Raw genomic sequence first — 15987 nt, forward strand, 5'->3', positions numbered from 1 at the left:
ATGAGTCTGGACCCAGGAGGAGTTTGAATGGATGGAGGTATAAACCTCAGGTCCATAGCTACAAATAGACAGCAGTAAACTCACTGAGGCATCCTAGAGGGAGGGTGTCAATAGAGAGAGGAGCAGGCACCAAGCCCAAGGGTACTCTGGTATCTAGAAGCCTGCCAGGTGAACAGCAGCCAACAAGCCTCTCTGAAGTCCAGTGTGGTTCCTGGAGGGTTGTCTGTCCTTTCTCTCAGCTGCATTTCCCCAGTGCTCCTCCCACCTGCACTGGGTTGTCCCCTTCATGACGACAGGGACAGTGTGTACCTTTCACCACTGTATCTGCATAACATAGACTACTTCTGGCCCATGGAATATACTGACTGAATGAAAAATAAACAAAGGATAAGTACGTAAAATCCTTCGTAGTTGATACCTTGAAATACATTAAGGGGCTTCATGAGTAAGAGGGAGAAAAATTGATCAGGGCTGCTTCTGAGACCATCCCTTAGGCGTAATGAGTGTTAAACAACACTTAAACAAAGAGATTTAATGGCAGAGATGTATGTTAAAAAGAGGTAAGTATAGGTTGAAGATTACTAGAAACATGTACATTATTGCAACTATAGTCAAATCGCTAAAAACCATATACTACATGCACACAGAATATTACAAAGTAATTTAATGCCCTCATTAAAAAAAAACAAAAAAAAATTACCATGAAAAGACTAATGTTGAATGAAAATATCAGGATGTAATATCTGTGTTAATATACATAAATGTGTGTGCTAATACACACATAAAACCAGTTGCCACTGAGTCAGTTCTGATTCATGATGACACCAGTGTGCCAGAGTAGAACTGTACCCCATAGGGGTTCCAATGGCTGAGTTTTCGGAAGTAGGCTGCCAGACCTCTCTTTCACAGCAATTCTGGGTGGACCTGAACTCCAACTTTCTGTCAGCAGCTCAAGATATTAACCATTTGCATCAACCAGAGACTCTAATACACATACATGCCAATATAAGCAAGAAAATAGACATATTGGAACGTTAATAATTTATTCTATGCATTACGTATGTTTTCTTGTTTTTTTTTTTTTTTTTTTTTTGCATACTTTCCCATTGCTTCCAAGTTTTTGAGGAATAGAATGTACTTCTGGAAAAATTCATGAGAGATTTTTAAGTAATGAAATAATTAACAGAAACAGAATGAGTAAATCTGTGGCAAGGCAGCCCATGAACCCAAGATTACAGTAACACTGGTATGAAAAGCAGAATTGTGGAGTCCTGAAGCTCAGTGGTTCCATGCATCCATCAGGAAAGAGGGAAGAGCAAATAAACAAGGAGAAAATACAGTGAGCCAGAGGAGTGGGAGCCCTCTGTTGTGGGCACAGTTTTCTCATGAAACTTTAGATGGACACAGTGGGTGGGATTATCCACTTCCATCATACAAACATTTTTATTACCCTTGATTTTAACAGAACTATGTTATAAAAACAAATAATAAAATAAAGTATAATAAAAGAATAAATCTCATCAGTGGACTACTATCATTTTCCCCAGCCACTGAGGAGGGCAGGAGACACACAAGGGAAAGAAGATGGAGCAGTGTGAAAACTCATGCTAAGTGGGGAGGAGAGTGTTTCTGAGACAGGCCTTAGCTGCTACCACCTAGGGAAGTAGGCAGCCATGCACAACCAACTGGAAGAAATGGTACATTATTTCTGAGACCTACTCCAGCTCATAACAAATTATGGATAACATGGGGAAGAATGAGATTTCCAGGACACTTAACTGTTTTTATGAGAAACCTGTACATAGAACAAGAGGCAGTCATCTAAACAGAACAAGGAATACAGCATGGTTTAAAGTCAAGAAAGGTGTGCATCACCGTTGTATCCTTTCACCATATGTATTCAACCTGTATGCTGAGCAAATAATCTGAGAAGCTGGTCTGAAGAAGAATAAGGCATCAGGATTGGAGCAAGACTCATTAATAACCTGAGATATGCAGATGATACAATCTTGCTTGCTGAAAGTGAAGAGGCCTTAAAGCATTTACTGCTGAAGATCAAAGACTACAGACTAACAGCCTAACAACTGGACCAATAAGCAACATCATGATAAACGGAGAAAATGTTCACGTCATTAAGGGCTTCATTTTTACTTGGATCCACAATAAACACCCACGGAAGCAGCAGTCAAGAAATCAAACGACACATTGCATTGGGCAAATCTGCTGCCAGAGGCCTCTTAAAGTGTTCAAAAGTACAGATGTCACCTTGAAAACTAATGTGCGCCTGACTCAAGCCATGGTGCTTTCAGTCGCCTCATACGCATACGAAAGGTGGGCAATGAATAAGGAAGACCACAGAAAAATTGAAGGCATTGAATTACGGTGTTTGCAAAGAATATTGAATATACCATGGACTGCCAAAAGAATGAACAAATCTGTCTTGAAAGAAGTACAGCCAGAATATTCCTTAGAAGCAAGAATGGCGAGGCTTCATCTCACATATTTTGGACATGTTGTCAGGAGAGATCAGTCCCTGGAGAAGCAGGTCATACTTGGTAACAAGTGGCCACAACAATTGGCTCAAACATAACGACGACTGTGAAGGTGACGATAGGTAGTTTAACATACATTTTGACCCATATGAATTAAAATTTAAACAATTATTTCATGCCTTTTTGTAGGGGTTTTAGAATATACAATTAAAATAAATGTAAACAATTAATAGAAAAAATCTCTGAAAATAAAATTTAATTTTTTTAAATCACTGCTCCATACCCCAGATCTAAATGGCTTGATATAAAGCACTGGTCTTTGTGATTCACAAAAAGGAGGTGCCAATTCCTGGAGGGGGGATGGGAGGATAGAGAGAGTTGGAAGCTGGCAAAATTGTCACGAAAGGAGAGACTGGAAGGGCTGACTCATTAGGGGGAGAGCAAGTGGGAGTACGGAGTAAGGTGTATACAAACTTATATGTGACAGACTGACTTCATTTGTAAACGTTCACTTGAAGCTCAATAAAAGTTAATATAAAAAAAAAGCCCAGCCCTGACCAATGTTTGCTTAAAAACTTTGAAAGTTTGTTCCTCTCTAAAATAAAGCAGGGTCTAACTTTAAAAATAAATAAATAAATGTAAACAATTATTAGAAAAAATCTCTGAAAATAAAATTTAATTTTTTTAAATCACTGCTCCATACCCCAAATCTAAATGGCTTGATATACAGCACTGGTCTTTGTGATTCACAAAAAGCAGGTACCAATTCCTGAACAAGAACTGAAGTGACAGGAGAAACCCCCCATGCTGTTAGAGCCCTGAGTATGGGCCCTAATCCAATGATCTGTCTTCATTAATTCCTTTTTATTTCATCTCTGTGAAAGAGGGGAGGGAGAAGGTGAGAGAGGGTTACATGTGCCTATTCTGTTCTTTAGCATCCAGTTCACTGCCAGGAACAAGTATTCGTAAGAGTCTAAAAAACGTTAAAGTACAAATAAGGAGGAAAACCTCCTAGTATATATATGTATTAGGTGGCACAAAGAGTTAAGTGCTCAGCTACTAACTGAAAGGTTGGCAGTTTAAATACACTCAGAGTTGCCTTGGAAGAAAGGCCTGGCAATCTACCTCCAAATAGTCACAGCTATTGAAAACCGTATGGAGGGCAGTCCTACTCTGAAAACTCACGGGGTCGTCATGAGTGAAAATCTACTCAATGGCAACTGGATTGGTAATCTATATATGGCATAAATGTTCGGAAAATTAGTTTCTGAACATATACACGGCATACAGAATACACTGCACATTAGTATTATGTGCCAAAACCCACTGTCATCAAGTCGATTCTAACTCACAGTGACCCCAAAGGACAGAGTAAAACTGCCCCATAGGGTTTTCACTGAAGCAGACTGCCACATCTGTCTCCTACAGAGAGGCTGGTGGGTTCGAACCACTGACCTTTCAGTTAGCAGCCAAGTTCTTTAACCACAGAGCCACTAGGGCTCACTGCTGTCATGTACAGTGATTACATAAGCAAATTCTGAAACAAACTGCCTGGGTTTAAATCCTAACTCAATTTATCAGCTGGGTGATCTGGGCACGTTACTTTACCTCTCACTGCCTCAGTTTCCCATTTCTAAAATGGGTCTTATTCAAAAGGTTGTTACGCAGGTTAAAGAAAACACACAAGGCACTTAGAAAAAGGCCTTACACACAGAATGAACACAATAATTGTTAGCTTTCATAATTATTAAGGGAATACAAACAAACGGCTAGGTTGAAGGAACTTCCATTGAGAAAGAGTTGAGTTCCAAAATTCATGTGTAAAGTCATTTACATCAACTGTTAAAGTTGTATGTTTAGATTCAAGTGATTACTGAGGTGTGTTATGATCTTGAACAGAGTTCTGGGGACTATACAGGCAGACTCTGCATGCCCTTCTCCTGCACATCCATTCCATCTCCCTTGGAGCCCAGACATCATGTTATCAATTAAACCCCTCCCACACTGGTGGTGTACTGTTTAAGAGCTATGGCTGCTAACCAAAAGGTCATCAGTTCAAATCCACCAGGCGCTCCTTGGAAAGTCTATGGCACAGTTCTGCTCTGCCCTATAGGGCCGCTATGAGTTGGAATAGACTCAGTGGCAATGGGTTTTTAACGGGTGTGAGGTAACTGTTCAGTGCTTAAAGACGTACCAAAAGCAACCACTAACACAAAAGTATAGTAAAAGGTTCTTATTTCAGAGTAGCAAAACCTTAGTTTCTAACACAGTGGTGAATTAGGGTGGACTGTGGATCAAGAGGAGCCCTGGTGGCATAGTGGTTAAGAGCTCAGCTGCTAACCAAAAGGTCAGCAGTTCGAATCCACCAACTAGTCCTTGGAAACTCTATGGAATAGTTCTATTCTATGCTATAGGGTCTCTGTGAGTTCGAATCAACTAGGGTCTCTATGAGTTGGAATCAACTTGATGGTGACAAGTTTGGTTTGGTGGGTGTCATGGATTGAATTATGACCCTAAAAAATGTGTGTCTCAACTTGGTTAGGCCATGATTCCCACTATTGTGTAGTTGTCCTCCATTTTGTGATTGTAATTTTACTTTAAGAGGATTAGGGTGGGATTGATTGTAACACCACCCTCACTCAGGTCACCTTTCCCTGGGGTGTGGCCTGCACCACCTTTTATCTCTCCAGAGATAAAACGAAAGGGAAGCAAGCAGAGAGTTGGGGGCCTCAGACTATCAAGAAAGCAGCACCAGGAGCAGAGCATGTCCTCTGGACCCAAGGTCCCTGCACCTGAGAAGCTCCTTGACCATGGGAAGGCTAAGGACAAGGACCTTCTTCCAGAGCCGAAAGAGAGAGAAAGCTTTCCCCTAGAGCTGATGCCTTGAATTTGGACTATTAGCCTACTTTAGTGTGAGGTATTACATTTCTCTTGGTTAAAGCCATCCACTCATGGTATTTCTGTTATGGCAGCACTAGATGATGAAGACAGTGGGTCAAGGTGGAAGGGGTGGATGAAGGACAAAAAAAGAAAAATGGACAACAGGAGAAATATAAGAATTCAGAGAACTGTGAAAATTTAATTCCTGAATATACTTTCTTTCTCCTCCCTATAACTGGAAGGACTTTTCTCATATACAGCGTATATAAGTAAATCCTGGCAATATTTAAAACACTTAGATTTTTGTAAAACTCATTCTCTGAAAATTCATGGTGGCCCCATTAATTTATGGCTTAAAAACAACTCAGAACTAAAAAGAAGCATGAATAAATAAATAAAGGCACTGCTGTCATTTGCGGGTGATGTTCTTTTCCTGCTATCCACAACCCACACACTCGGGTTAATTTTCCAGGGTCAGTGTTCATAGACCATCCTCTTTCTCTTACCACCACCCCACCACCCTTAATTATTTAGAAAAGGCAGGGCCAGTCAGTGTTCCAAACATCAAGTTTTCTCTCCAAAATGCCAACTGGCACTTGGGGAGCAGGCTACATTCTCAGCTATCAGCACTTCCACTAGCCCCTGCAGATAAGGAATGTGTCTCCACTGAACTGTTCATTGTAATTAAAAAAAAAAAAAAAAAAAAAGTAAAAAACTGTTTCTTAAAAAAAAAAAAAAAACAAAACAGGCATTTCCCTATTACCCACCCACCCCACTCTCCCACACCCAGTGCACTCCCACCACACACACACTCAAATATTTCCTACCAAGGGTGTGTCCCAAGCACGGGGTCTGGCTCCACTCTTCTTTTACATCCCTTGGAGGCCTCTGGAGAAACCATACCTTTGGTTGGCAATTCCCTGAACCCTGCCTATTCAAGCTGGCACTTATTCAAAAAGGCAGGTGAGTCTTCAAGTCAGGTTTTTATAAGGAGTTTAAGAGGAGCCAGGTGATATGCCTACTCACCCTCAAATTTCTCAAAGGTAATAATTTCTTGAGATGTTTACAATGTCTCAACTATGGGTTAATTAAATCCCTTAGGATGGTGGGCATAGGAAAATCCTCCATCTCAATGCCCCCCATTTCGAAAAAAAAAGAGAGGAATCTCCAAAATTACAAATTTCAATTTCTACATACTTGATTGAACTAAGGAGTAAGTTCCTCACATGTGTTATTCTTGGTCTGAGTCCTGGTGGTGCAGTGGGTAAGAGCTAAGCTGCTAACCAAAAGGTCTGCTGTTTGAATTCACCAGCTGCTCCTTAGAAACCCTATGGGGTAGTTCTACTCAGTCCTATAGGGTTGATAAGAGTTAGAATTCACTGGATGACAATTGGTTTGTTTGCTTTTCAATCTTTGGCTGAAAGGTGGACTTTGTTATCAATTTATTAAATCAACTGGTAATTTGCTGGATATTTCTCATACAGGAACTTATGATGTCTTCAAATCCAGCTAATCAGGTTTAGGGAGAGAGAAACTTCTCTACCTTAGCTTCCCTGCCACTCCCACACCTTTTTCATTGATTTCCATGCCCTGTTTAAGTAACATCACTCATCACTTCTCACTGTCTAGGTTATCTGAGCCAATTCATGGCAGTCAATTCCACCTGAGCCCTAGGATACCCTCATTTACATACTCTGCCCTGTTCCTTCACCAATGGCTGACCTCACATCTCCACTGGAATGTCTACTAGGCATCTCAAACTTAATGTGGTTCAAATAAAATTCTTCGTCCAAGTGTCTTATCTACCTCCCAGTCTTCCTTATCTCAGCAAATGTTCTCACTATCCTCTGGGTTGTTCAGGACAAAAACCTAGAAATCATCCTTCATTTCTCTCCTTTATTCAAATCTTGCATCCAATCCATTGACATATTCTGGACTCTTGGCACTACCTTAACATAAATCCTGACTCTATCCACTTCTCACTACCTCCACCTTACATCCACCATCATCTCTTGGTTAAAACTGGACTCCATGCACCGATCTTCCCTCTTACAATCTACATAACAGCATCATTTCAGTGGCTTCTCATAGCAATTAGGAAAAATTCCCAAATCCTTCCCATGGTCTTTCATGATGCGGGGCTTGCTCACCATACTAACCTCATTTCCTAACAGTCTTCCCTCGGTTCACTCCACACTAGCCATGACTTATTTCCTGAGCTTCCTCAAATGTGCCAAAACACTTGGTTATTTAAGGGCCTCAGAAACAACTCTTTCCTTTATTGGCAATATCCCTCCCTTCAGAACTTCATAAACCTATTCTCTCCTTTGATATAGGTCAGTTATCTCCTCAAATATCCTGCTCCCATAAGCCTTTACTATTAATCTAAAACAGCTCACCCCACTCATTCCCTCACACGCAACTCTGTCTTATTTTCAAAATATTTAGCTCTCCTTGACATTTTTTGTTAATTATTACCTGTATTTTTTCTGGTTGAGAATATATGCAGCAAAACATACACCAACTCAACAGTTTCTACCTGTACAATTTAATAACACTGGCTACATTCTTGAAGTTGTGCAACCATTCTTACCCTCCTTTTCTGAGTTGTTCCTCTGTCATTAACATAAACCCACTGCTCCTTAAGGTTCCTATCTAATCTTTTCAGTAGCTGTTGTCAATCTGATGCCATGTAGACAGTTCTTAAAAGAGCATATGCTCAAGGTAGACCATTTTTATTGGTTAAGTAAGCTAATGTTCTGGAGCCCTCATGGCACAGTGGTTAAGTGATACGGTAGCCAAGCAAAAGAAGAGCAGTTTGAATCCACCACCTGCACCTTTGAAACTCTATGGGGCAGTGCTATTCTGTCTTACAGAGTCTCTGAGTTGGAATCAACAGCAACAGTTTGGTTTTTTCTTTTTCATACTTCGGTTTTAAGACGATTCAAGGGAATGCTTTTGGTGTAATGTTTAAAGATTATCTCACGGCAATAGTTTCAGGAGTTCATTCACCCTCAGTGGCTCCAAAAAGTCTAGGGTTCATTTGAAATTCTGTTCTGCATTTTCCCCCTTTTGATCAGGGCTTTTCTATGGACTCTTTGATCAAAATGTTCAGCGACAGCAGCTGGGAACCTTCTGGTTCTTCTGGTCTCATGGCATGCTAGATGTTCTTTTAAAAAACATGAGTGGATGCTGAAGGTTATCAAATACTTATTTTATTACACCTATTAATATAATCACATTTATTTTTCCTGTACATATGGCAAATTATACTGATTCATTTTTGAATGTTAAACTAACCTTGAATTCTTGGGATAGACCCAACTTGGTCATAATATATTCTTCTTTAGAGTATTGCTGGATTTGTTTTGCCTATTTCTTTTTATATTTTGCATCTATGTTCATCAGTGACATTGGCCTGTAATTTTCCCATCTTCTGCTGCTCTTGTCAGGTTTTGGTATCAATATTCATTCTACAAGCTTTATAAAATGAGTTTGGGTATATATTTCCTTTTATATTGAAGAATTTGTGAAATATTTCTTGAATATTTGGCAGAATTTGCAGGAAAAGCCATCTGATATGAAGTTTTCTTTTTGAGAATAGTTTGAGCTCTAATTCAATTGTATTAACAGTTGTGGAATTACTTTTGCTTCCTGTTTCTTCCTGAATCGTTGTTATTAACTTACATGGTATGATACGTTTGCCTACTTTACCTAAATTTGCAAATTTATTGGCTAATACGGTTCATAACATTCTCACATTATCTTTATGTTCTGCAAGATCTGTAGTCATTTTCTTTCTAATTCCTGATATTCGTTTTTTATATCTTCATTCTTTTTCACTTGATCAATCTTGCCTAAAGTTTGTCAATTTTACTAGCATTTTCTAAGAATCAACTTTAGTCTTTGTTGATCATCTGTTGCATGTATTCAATCATTAATAGAAACAAAAATTCCTATGAATGTTTGTTTCTGGTTTTTTCCCAACATTTTGAATGGATGTTTAACTCACTTATTTTTCAAGATTTGTTCTTTCCAATTATATTTTTAAGGCTATAAGTTTCCTATATTATATTGTCTGTACTGCACAAATTTTTGTATGCACTATCTCCATAATTGTTTACTTCAAAATGTATTCTAATTTTCATTATGATGTCTTTTTTGACTCATAGTATTTTAAAATATCCAAGCACATGGAGATTTTGTATTTTCATTTTCTAAGATGGTTTTTTTTTTTTTTAATTATGGTGTACTTACATAAAAAAAAAAATGGAGATTTTGTATTTTCATTTTCTAAGATGGTTTTTTTTTTTTAATTATGGTGTACTTACATAGTATCCTCTATATTATTACAGACTCTTGAAATTTGTTGAGACTTGCTTTATAACACAGTATACAGTTAATTTTTATACACACTATGTTATGTATGTGCATGAGATGAATGTATATTCTTTCATGGTTAGATAATACACACAAATACACATATAGCAATTTGGTATTTTTTTACATGTTAAATCTTCTGTATCCTTGATAATTTATGGACTTCTATGTTTCTGAGGGGCGTGTTAAAAATCTATTATGATGCATGATGTCAAAAGGAGCCCCAGTAGTGCAGTGGTTAAGCACTCAGCTGTTAAACGGTTTGATTTGATCCACCAACTACTCCACAGGAGAAAGATATGACCGTTCCCTTCCATAAAGATTACAGCCTTAGAAACCTTTGGAGAAGTTCTACTCCATCCTATAGTCACTATGAGTCAGAATTGACTCAACAGCACACAAGAAAAAATGTATGATGTGATGGAAACTCAGAAGTACGAAGCTAAAAAGAATTGGTCCTACCTCCAGGGTCAAAGGATGAAGGACAGAGAAAACAGCAGAGACATCCAAAAGCTTGGAAAAAGGGCTGAAAGGACAATGGTTGGTGGTTTAAGGGCTTTGAAGGGCTACCATATATACTGAGGAATCTGAAGTGCAATGTTCTTGCCTAAGGATGAAGACATGCTCATAAAGATCCTGACAAAGCTTTAGGCTTGCATCTCTGGCTGATCTTTGGGCTCCATGGGGGCAGGAAGTGAAGGCTAGGGCAGAGTTTTAGGCACTCTTGCTTAGCATTGAAAGAACGTGCCAGTTCAGAGCCAATCTGCAAAGACTGGGATAATGTTACTTTTTCTTTTTGGCTACAAGCATTTAAAGAAAGCACTGTCAGGTCATGAACTGACTGCTGAGATAACAGAACAGAACTTCAGTGTCCACACATGAGAAGACATACAATCTTTGCAGAAATAGTTTGGAAACATCACTAAGCAAATGGATGACTGGCCCTCAACAATTAAAAAAAAAAAAAAAAGCAAACCCTAATGACAGGAGGGAATCTTATTTCCAGAGTCACATTATAATATCTAAGATATCCAGTTTGCAACACACTATTCTAAGTCATAAAAAGAAAAAAGAAAAGGATGGTTCATTTGTTAAGAAGAAAGAAAGAAGAGAAATGAACAGAAAGCATCCCTAAGGAAACACAGATATTGGGATTACTAGACAAAGATTTTAAACCAACTGTCTTAAATTTCCTCAAAGAGCTAAACAAACCATAGACACACACACAAAAAAAGGAAACCAAGAGAAGAATGTATGAACAAGTAGAAAACATTAATAAAGAAATATTATACAAAAGAACCAAATAGAAATTATAGAGCTGAAAAGTTGAATAGCTGAAATAAAAATTTCATTAGAGGAGCTCAACAGCAGATTTGAGCAAGAAAGCAGGAAAATGTAAGCTTGAAAAAGCACAACTGAAATTGTTCTAACTGAGGAGCATAAAGGAAAAAGAATGAAGAAAATGAATAGAGCCTAAGGGACCTGCGGGACAACATCAAGCATACCAATATACTCATTAAGGGAGTCCCAGAAAGGAAAGAAAGATGAAAGGACAGAAAGAATATTTAAAAACGTAATGACTGGAAGTTTCCCAAATGTCATCTAGATATCCAAGAAGCTCAATAAACTCAAAGGACAGTAAATACATAGATATCCACAGACAGACATAATCAAAATGTCAAAAGACGAAGACAGAAACTTGAAAGCAGCAACAGATAAGTGACCCCTAATGTACAAGAGAGTCTCAACAAGTTTAACTGTTGATTTTTCATCAGAAACCATTGAGACAAGAAAATAGTCGGATGATGTATTTAAGGTACTGGAAAAAAAATACAGAAACAAAACTATGAACCAAGATGTCAATATCTAGCAAAACTATCTTTCAAAAATGAAGGTGAAATTAAGACATGCCCAGATACACAAAACCTGAGGGAGTATGTTAGCAGCAGAACTGCCTTATGAGAAATGCTACAGGGAATCATCCTGGCTGGCACGGAAGGACACTAGACAGTAACTTGAAGCCATAAAAAGAAACGAAGACTCCGTAAAGGTAACTACTTAGATAAAACAAAGTCAGTAATATTTTTATATCACGACTCTTTTTTTCATATATGATTTAAAGCACAAATGCATAAAAATACTTATACATCTCTCTTAATGGACACACAATGTATAAAGATGCAATTTTTGTAACAGCAACGTAAGTAGGGGAGGTAACTGAGCTGAATAAAAGCAGAATGTTGTATACTGTTGAAGCTAAATTTGTATTAATTAAAAGAAGATTGTTATAAACATAAGATATTAATTGTAATCCTCATGGTCACCACTAAGAAGTTAAAAAATATAAGGAAAGGAAATAAGGAGAGGATCAAAATTGTACACTTGAAAAAAATCAGTCAAACACAAAAGTGGACGGTAGTGAAGAAAATGAGAAACAAAATACATATATGACCTACTACAAAGTAGAAGACATAAGTCCTTCCTTATCATTAATTGCTTTAAATTTAAATAGATTAAATTCACAATTGGGATCATTAAAGTTGTGTGTCAACTTTGTTGGACCATGATTCTCAGTGCTTTGGCAGTTATGATGTAGTTTAGCAGTCGAATAACGATGCAATCATTTCCATGATGAGATGTGATATAATGTGATTACCTCCATGATGGAATCTGCTGTGAGTAGCCAATCAGATCTAAGGGAGTTTCCTCGGAGGTGTGGACTGCATCCAATATAGGTGGACTTTCTGGCAAGGCTCTTGAGCTTTTGCTCACTCTGAATCCTGCAGCTGGCTCCTCTTCATCTGATCTCAAGTTTTTGGGACTTGAACTCTCAGCTTACCTTCCAATTTGGGGATTCACCAGCCTCCGCAGTCTGTGAGCCGCAGCCTGCCAGCTTACCTGCCGATCTTGAGATCTGTCAGCCTTTGCAGCCTGTGAGCCACAGACCTGTTGTATGACCTGCAGATCTTGAGTTCTGCAGTCCCTGCATCTATGTGAGTCAGGAGAAGCCACAAGCCTGACCCATGGACTTGAGACTTACCAGCCTCTACAGCCTCGTGAGCCATTTTCTTGATATAAAGCTATTTATATATAAATATATATATATACACCTCACTGGTTTTGTTTCTCTAGAGAACCCAGCCTAAGATACCAATTAAAAGACAAACATTGGCAGAATGCATAAAAAAATCATTCGATTGCTGTTAAGCTGATGTGACTCATGGTGACCCCTCCCCTCATGTGTGTCAGAGTAGTACTGACACACAAGTGTGTCAGTTCAATGGCTAATTTTTCAAAAGTAGATCACCAAGCCTTTCTTCCAAAGTGCCTCTGGGTGGACTCAAACCTCCAACATTTTGGTTAGCAGCTGAATGCATTAACCGTTTGTACCTCCCAAGGACTACAACATGTATCTATGTTTATTTCTGTATTACTTCTCTTTATACTATATACATACATACACACATACACACACATACATACACACACACATAGACATCCATGAGTGGTTCATACAGATGCTTTGGACTTCAACTAGCAGGGCTCTATTAATTATTGATAGAAAAGTACTGATACCAGTTATAAATGCGTATTTGTCCATTTCCCCTTTCAGATTTATTAGTTTTTGTATTTTGGAGCGCTGTTGTTAGACACGTACACATTTAGGAGTGTTGTATCTTTTTGGAGAATTGAACCTTTATTATGTTATGTCCCTACTTATTCCCAATAATACTCCTTTTTCTGAAGTATAATTTGTCTGATATTAATACAGCCACTGCAGTAGAACTGGATAATTTTCAACCGTTTCAAGAGGTAGCATAAGATCAAGAACTGATGGTATAAAAGGAAGGAATCGAAGCTGCATTGAAGGCATTGGTGAAAAAACTACCCTCTCTCCACCATCTTCACTAACTCTGACACCAACTGTCCCTCACACAGCACTCCCTACTTCTCTGCCGGGTTCAATAACTCATTGCAATGGCCACACAGAACTCATAGTCCATATTCACGATTATGGGGTTTATTAGGGAAGTAACAGTTATAGCTCAGGCTCAAAGACACTCAGAACACAGTTTTTCTATCAGGACAGCCTCTTCCCTCCTGTGCTCATAGGCGTGCCTCTGCCTGGCCTTGGGCCGGCCTCTCTCCAAAGGCACTCAGCTTTCCTTCTCCCTGGGCCATCATCTCCTATAGCCAGGTCCCTGTTGCTCGGTCTCTCCTGCCATGGCATCTTACCATCTTCAGGGTTACAGCTTCCTCTCTCTATCTCAGTCTCCTGCTTCTAGGAGCTTCTCAGTGCAGGGATCTCAGGTCCATAATATACGCTCGGCTCTTGGCTGTTCTTCCTTGATGGGAGTTGAATCCTCCTCTTTGCTCTGGAACTGGTTCTCTTTGAAGGCAAAATAAACAATCCTCTTGGTGAGCCACAATTACCCTATCACACAGTCCTGCCCAAGCACCAGGGTGGATGTTATAAGACCATGGCTAGAAAGGCCACACAAAGTAAACAATCACATCACAGTACCTTGGACTCATTTTTCAAGTGAAGTACCAAAAATCCCATACAAACAGATTGGTAAAGAATATAATCAACAGCAAGAACATTTTCATACTTATGTTTTCTGTATTTGGAAGAAATCTATAGCACTATTCTTATTTTGCCAATTCAAAGGGATCACAGAGATTAGTGGTAGATGTTGCAGTACCAGAAAACTCTCTGGTAAAACAGTCTGTGAGCAGTCTTACAAACATGGATATTCCACCAGAGTCAAAAGAATGACGTTACATATCATCAAAGAGAACATTTCAAGATCTAGCCTGAAGTACAATGTTGTCACTGATAGGCTAAAATCCATACACTTACAAGGAAGACTAGTTTATATGACTATTCAAATTTATGCACCAACCACTAATGCCAAAGATAAAGAAATTGAAGATTTTAAACAACTTCTGCAGCCTGAAATTGATCAAAGATGCAATCAAGATGCATTGATAATTACTGGTCATTAGAATGTTAAAGTTGGAAACAAAGAAGGAAAAGTAGTTGGAAAATACAGCATCACTGAAATAAATGACGCCAGAAATCTCATGAAAGAATTTTGCAAGACCAGTGACTCATCCACTGCAAATATTTTTTTTCACCAACATAAACGGCAGCTATACACGTGGACTTTACCAGATGGAATACACAGGAATCAAACTGACTACATCTGTGGAAAGAGAAGATGGGAAAACTCATATCATCAGTCAGAACAAGGCCAGGGATCGATTGTGAAACAGACTGTCAATTGCTCATATGGGAGTTCAAGTTGAAACGGAAGAAAATTAGAATAAGTCAAAAGGGGCCAAAATATGACCTTGAGTATATCTCACCTGTATTTAGAGACCACCTCAAGAACACATTTTACGTGTTGAACACTAACGACTGAAGACCAGACGAGTTGTGGAATGACATCAAGGACATCACACATGAGGAAAGCAAGAGATCCTTTAAAAGACAGGAAAGAAAGAAAAGACCAAAACGGATGTCGGAAGAGACTCTGAACGTTGCTCTTGAATGTCGAGTAGCTAAAGTGAAAGGAAGAAATGATGAAGTTTTGAGTATTGAGACGCCACCAGTGATCCCTCTTACAAAAAAGACCAGAAAAAACAAGTGAAGCGATTATATTTATGACAAGCTAGGAGCCCTGAACATCAAAGGTAAAGTTAGAAAATGGACTCAGCGGCAGGGGGAGGGAGAGACTATTCAGAAGTGGAGAGGAGTTACTGGACCTGAACAGCCAGGAACCCTCAGGCACCGTTCCCTGGAGCGACTGCAGCGGGGCTGGCAGTAGTGTTCCAGAGGCGTTTAGCTCAGGGAAGGACAGCAAGTTGCACAGACTACTCACACCTCCAGAACAAGAGAAGAACGGCACTCTCAGCAAAAGCTAATTACTTGTGTTTATTTTACCACGCCCCCAGCCCCCAAGCCGGCTTCAGTGGCTGTCAACTTCCCTGGGCCTGAGATAGGCCCTGGTACCACTCTGAGCCATTTTTCCATCCTTGAAGAAGGTATAAATTCACAACTGGGGGAAAGATAATCTGCCAGCTCAATTAAGCTGGGGAGCTCAGGACAGAAGCAGCTCTTGTTCAGGCACAAACAGTCCATGGGCTTTGAATACCTTTCACCCCAGCATGGACCTGTGTGGGCCCATTTCAGGAGAATAGGCCCTTGTCGCCAGACTGCAACTGTTTC

The 15987-nt window shown here is 39.2% G+C and overlaps 1 long non-coding RNA gene across 2 annotated transcripts in view; it reads right to left on the reverse strand.

Moving 5' to 3' along the window:
* Positions 1-15782, reverse strand: part of LOC135229901 (uncharacterized) — a 132023-nt gene extending 116241 nt beyond the window's left edge. For both annotated transcript variants that reach the window (XR_010320569.1, XR_010320568.1), the window contains exon 1: positions 13989-15782. This is a non-coding gene — a long non-coding RNA (uncharacterized LOC135229901). The remainder of the gene's footprint in view (positions 1-13988) is intronic.
* Positions 15783-15987: the final 205 nt, after the last annotated feature.

This window comes from Loxodonta africana, unplaced genomic scaffold (genome assembly GCF_030014295.1).
Source record: "Loxodonta africana isolate mLoxAfr1 unplaced genomic scaffold, mLoxAfr1.hap2 scaffold_61, whole genome shotgun sequence".
NCBI classification, from domain to species: Eukaryota; Metazoa; Chordata; class Mammalia; order Proboscidea; family Elephantidae; genus Loxodonta; species Loxodonta africana.